The sequence below is a fragment of the Agelaius tricolor genome, unplaced genomic scaffold, assembly GCF_023055355.1.
Source record: "Agelaius tricolor isolate 1412-34295 unplaced genomic scaffold, bAgeTri1.0.p SCAF_116, whole genome shotgun sequence".
NCBI lineage: Eukaryota > Metazoa > Chordata > Aves > Passeriformes > Icteridae > Agelaius > Agelaius tricolor.
The window spans coordinates 290,537-296,611 of NW_027269376.1; the positions used below are offsets into that span (position 1 = coordinate 290,537).

A 6,075-nucleotide genomic window follows, 5' to 3' on the forward strand; every position below is an offset into this window, starting at 1 on the left:
TGCGTATGTACTGGGATCGAACTGGGATCATACTGGGATCATACTGGGATTGAACTGGGAGGGACTGGGGTCATTCTGTGGGACCCCCCTGACCTGAGTGTGCGAGGGACCCCCCTGACCCCAAAATCCCAGAATTCACCCCAAAATCCCCCGGGAATTCACCCCAAAATCCCCGGAATTCACCCCAAAATCCCTGGAATTAGGGAAAAAATTCCAATAAACTCGTGTGTCTACTGGGATCATACTGGGATTGAACTGGGAGGGACTGGGGTCATTCCTGTGGGACCCCCCTGACCTGAGTGTGCGAGGGACCCCCCCTGACCCCAAAATCCCCAGAATTCACCCCAAAATCCCCGGAATTCACCCCAAAATCCCCAGAATTAGGGAAAAAATACCAATAAATCCTTAGGACATTGTTGAGACATTGTTGGGAAATCCTTGGGACATCGTTGGGGACATCCCTGGGGACATCCCTGGGGGACACCATTGGGGACATCTTGGGGACATCGTTGGGACATCACTGGGGACATTGTTGGGACATCCTTGGGGACATCCTTGGGACATCATCAGGACATCGTTGGGGACATCCCTGGGACAATCATTGGGGACATCAATGAGGACGTCCTCGGGGACATCGTTGGGGACATCCTTGGGACGTCATTGGGGACATCCTTGGGATGTCATTGGGGACATCCTTGGGGACATCCTTGGGGACATCATCGGGGACGTCATTTGGGACATCCTTGGGACGTCATTGGGGACATTCATTGGGGACATCGTTGGGGACATCCTTGGGACATAGTTTGGGACATCATCGGGACATCAATGAGGACATCCTTGGGACATCGTTGGGGACATCATCAGGGACATCAATGAGGACGTCCTTGGGGACATCCTTGGGAGGTCGTTGGGGACATTGCTGGGGACATCCTTGGGATGTCCTCGGGGACATCATTGGGGACATCATCAGGACATCAATGAGGACATCCCTGGGGACACCATTGGGGACATCTTGGGGACATCGTTGGACATCCTTGGGACATAATTTGGGACATCCTTGGGACATAATTTGGGACATCCTCGGGGACATCCTCGAGGACATCATTGGGACATTGTGGGAACATCACTGAGGACATCATTGGGACGTCCTCGGGGACATCCTTGGGACATCATCAGGACATCGTTGGGGACATCCTTGGGACATCAGTGAGGACATCCTTGGGGACATCATTGGGCGCATTGCTGGGGACATCCTTGGGACATCATTGGGGACATTGCTGGGGACATCATCGGGACATATTTTGGTACATCCTCGGGGACGTCCTTGAGGACATCATTGGGACATCACTGAGGGACATCGTTGGGACATCGTTGGGGACGTCATCGGGACATCAATGAGGACATCCTTGGGAACATCATCAGGGACATTGTTGGGGACATCATTGGGGACATCCCTGGGACATAATTTGGGGCATCCTCAGGGACATCCTCGAGGACATCATTGGGACATTGTGGGAACATCACTGAGGACATCATCCGGACATCCTTGGGACATCATCAGGACATTGTTGGGGACATCCTTGGGACATCATTGGGGACATCAATGAGGACGTCCTCGGGGACATTGCCGGGGACATCCTTGGGACGTCGTTGGGGACATCATCAGGGACATCCTCAGGGACATCCTCAGGGACATCATTGGGGACATCCTTGGGGACATCCTTGGGGACGTCATTTGGGGACATCCTTGGGATGTCATTTGGGACATCGTTGGGACATCTTTGGGGCACATCATCGGGACATCAATGAGGACATCCTTGGGGACATCGCTGGGACATCGTTGGGGACATAATTTGGGACATCCTCAGGCACATCCTTGAGGACATCAGGGTGGCCCCAAAATCAGCAATAATCAGAAAAATCCTCGTCGACGTAATTGGCGGGAAACCAACCGACCTGGGGACAGAGGGACACGGTCAGGGGACAGGGGGATACGGTCGGGGGACAGAGGGACACGGTCAGGGGACAGGGGGACACAGTCAGGGGACAGGGAGGACACACGGTCCTGGGGACAGGCTCAGGGGTGTCCCAGTGTCCCCAGTGTCCCCAGTGTCCCCAGTGTCCCCAATGCCCCTATTGCCTGTGGTGTCCCCAATGTCCCCCAATGTCCCCAATGCCCCCACTGTCCCCGATGTCCCCCAGGGTTGGGGACAGGGCCATACCCGCCCGTAGATCTCCCTTTCCACCACCTGGGCTGTCCCCTCTTGCTGAGGACACTCACGATGTCCCCAGTGTCCCCAGTGTCCCCCATGTCCCCCAGGTGTCCCCAATGTCTCCAACATCCCACATGTTCCCAATGTTCCCAATTGTCCCCCAGGTGTCCCCAGTGCCCTCATTATCCCAGTGTCCCACATGTCCCCGATGTCCCTGATGTCCTGATGTCCTCAATGTCCACAATATCCCCAGTGTCCCCAGTGTCTCCAACATCCCCAATATCCTCAATGTCCCCCAATGTCCCCAATGCCCCCAGTGTCCCTCAGTGTCCCCGATGTCCCCAGGGTTGGGGACAATGCCATACCCATCCATAGATCTCCCCTTTCCACCACCCGGCTGTCCCCTCTTGCTCAGGACGCGCACGATGTCCCCAATGTCCCCAGTGTCCCCAATATCCCCAACATCCCCAATGTCCCCAGTGTCCCCAATGTCCCCCAGTGTTCCCAGTGTCCCCAACATCCCCAGTGTCCCCAGGGTTGGGGACAGGGCCATACCCGCCCGTAGATCTCCCCTTTCCACCACCCGGGCCTGTCCCCCTCTTGCTCAGGACGCGCACGATGTCCCCAACATCCCCAATGTCCCCAATATCCCGAACATCCCCAATGTCCCCAACATCCCCGATGTCCCAGTGTCCCCAGTGTCCCCAGTGTCCCCAACATCCCCAATGTCCCAGTGTCCCCAGTGTCCCCAATGCCCCTATTGCCTGCAGTGTCCCCAATGTCCCCCAGTGTTCCCAGTGTCCCCAATGTCCCCCCAGTGTCCCCAGTGTCCCCAACATCCCACATGTCCCCGATGTCCCTGATGTCCTGATGTCCCCACTGTCCCCAATGTCCCCCAGTGTCCCCAGGGTTGGGGACAGGGCCGTACCCGCCCGTAGATCTCCCCTTTCCACCCATCCCGGCTGTCCCCTCTTGCTCAGGACGCGCACGATGTCCCCTTCCCGCAGGGACAGCTCCGTCCTGTCCCGCGCGCTGAAGGCGTAACGGGCCTTGGCCGAGCCGAAACTGCGGGTGGCACCTGGGGACACAGGGGACACGGTGACACCCCAAATCCAGCTGAAACTGGGGGTGGCACCTGGGGACACAGGGGACAGAGGGGACAGAGGGGACATGGGGACACGGTGACAGGGGACACAGGGGACAGACGGTGGACACCCCATAACCCCACAACCCATAAAACCCCGTAAAACCCCAAAACCCCATAACTCCATAACCCCCACCAACCCCAAACCCCCATAAAATCCCATAAACCCCCCAAAATCCCCCAAAACCCCATAAAACCCCAAACCCCAAAACCCCATAAACCCCACAAAACCCCACAAAACCCCATAACACCCCATAAAACCCCATAAAACCCCAAAAAACCCCACAAAACCCCATAAAACCCCACAAAACCCCATAAACCCTCATAAAACCCCATAACTCCATAACCCCATAAAACCCCACAAAACCCCATAACACCCCATAAACCCCCATAAACCCCCATAAACCCCCCGTAACACACAACCCCATAACACCCCTTAAAACCCCATAAAACCCCATAAAACCCCATAAAGCCCCATAAAGCCCATAACCCCACAACCCATAAACCCCCCATAACTCCATAACCCCACAACCCCATAAAACCCCATAAACCCCCTTTAAAACCCCATAAAACCCCATAAAACCCCATAAACCCCCCATAAAACACCATAACCCCATAACCCACAACCCACAACCCCATAACCCCACAACCCCCAAACCCCATAAAATCCCATAAAACCCCATAAAACCCCATAAAACCCCCATAAACCCCCACAAAACACCATAACCCCATAACTCCATAACCCCATAAAACCCCATAAAACCCCATTAAACCCCACAAAACCCCACAAAACCCCACAAAACCCCATAACTCCATAAACCCCCATAAAACCCCATAAAATCCCATAAAACCCCATAAAATCCCCATAAAACCCCCAAAACCGGATAAAAACCCCAAACCCCAAACCTCATAAAACCCCATAAAACCCCCATAAAACCCATAAAACCCCACAAAACCCCACAAAACCCCACAAAACCCCATAAAACCCCACAAAACCCCCATAAACCCCCATAAAACCCCCATAACTCCATAACCCCACAACCCATAAAACCCCCCCAAAACCCCATAAAACCCCCCACAAAACCCAATAAAAACCCCACAAAACCCCACAAACCCCCACAAACCCCAAACCCAAAACCCCACAAAACCCCACAAACCCCCATAAAACCCCAACCCCATAACTCCATAACCCCACAAAACCCCACAAACCCCATAAAACCCCACAAAACCCCACAAAACCCAATAAAAACCCCACAAAACCCCACAAAACCCCATAAAACCCCACAAAACCCCACAAAACCCCCATAAAACCCCACAAACCCCCCCAAACCCCATAAACCCCGGTGCCGTACGGGGTTCCCGGGCTCCCGCGGGGCTCTCGGGGTCTCTGTAGGGCAGGGCCAGGGTCGTGTCCAGGCCCTTGAAGCAATCGCGCAGCGAATTCCGCCCGTAGAACTCCACCAGCTCCTGGCCGCCCCAAAAACAGCCCCAAAAACCCAGTCAGGGACCCCAAAAACCCCAAAAACCCCGTCAGGGACCCCAAAAACACAAAATCCAACCCAAAACCCACGTCAGGGACCCCAAAAACCCCCAAAACCGCCCCAAAACCGCCCAAAACCCGTCAGGGACCCCAAAAACCCATCAGGGACCCCAAAACCCATCAGGGACCCCAAAAACACAAACTGCCCCAAAACCGCCCCAAAACCCCATCAGGGACACAAAAACCCAAAACCCGCCCCAAAACCGCCCCAAAACGGGGTCAGGGACCCCAAAAACACAAAAATGGGCTCAGGGACCCCAAAAACCCAAACACCAACCCAAAGGAGGTCAGGGACACCAAAAACCCCAAAAACCGCCCCAAAACCCCATTAGGGACCCCCAAAAACCGCCCCAAAAACCCCGTCAGGGCCCCCAAAACCGCCCCAAAACCCCATCAGGGACCCCAAAATGGGGTCCAGGGACACCAAAAACCCCAAAAAACCACCCCCAAAACCCCGTCAGGGACCCCAAAAACCCAGAACCCACCCCAAAACCGCCCCAAAACCGCCCCAAAACCCCATCAGGGGACCCAAAAACACAAACCCCAACCCAAAACCCCGTCAGGGACCCCAAAAACACAAAACCGCCCCAAAACCGCCCCAAAACGGGTCAGGGACCCCAAAAACCCAAACACCAACCCAAAGGCGGTCAGGGACCCCAAAACCACAAAACCACCCCAAAACCGCCCCAAAACCCCATCAGGGACCCCAAAACCACAAAACTGCCCCAAAACCACCCCAAAACCGCCCCAAAACCCCATCAGGGACCCCGAAAAGGGGATCAGGGACCCCAAAAACCCCAAAATGGGCTCAGGGACCCCAAAACCACAAAACCACCCCAAAACCCCCCAAAAACTGCCCCAAAAAGGGGTCAGGGACCCTCCAAAAAAAAGCCCCCAAAAAAGGGGTCAGGGACCCCAAAAAACCCAAAACCCACCCCAAAACCCCGTCAGGGACCCCAAAAAACCCAAAAACCACCCCAAAGTGAGTGCCCCACCCCTATTTGGGGGTTTTTGGGGTCCCCGCTTTGTTTTTGGGGTCCCTCACGTGGATTTGGGGTTTTTGGGATCCCCGCTTTGTTTTTGGGGTGCCCCATGCGGATTTTGGGGTTTTTGTGTCCTCCCGGTTTTTTGGGGTCCCCTCATGTGGATTTTGGGGGTTTTTGGGGTGCCCCACACGG

At 55.1% G+C, this 6,075-nt stretch overlaps 1 long non-coding RNA gene across 1 annotated transcript; it reads right to left on the reverse strand.

The window, feature by feature from the left end:
* Positions 1-424: 424 nt before the first annotated feature.
* LOC139586383 (uncharacterized) lies at positions 425-4,827 on the reverse strand. The gene is made up of 3 exons (XR_011677723.1): positions 4,710-4,827; positions 3,142-3,291; positions 425-1,956 (listed from the first exon to the last, which is right to left on the reverse strand). It is a non-coding gene; the product is annotated as an uncharacterized lncRNA (long non-coding RNA).
* Positions 4,828-6,075: the final 1,248 nt, after the last annotated feature.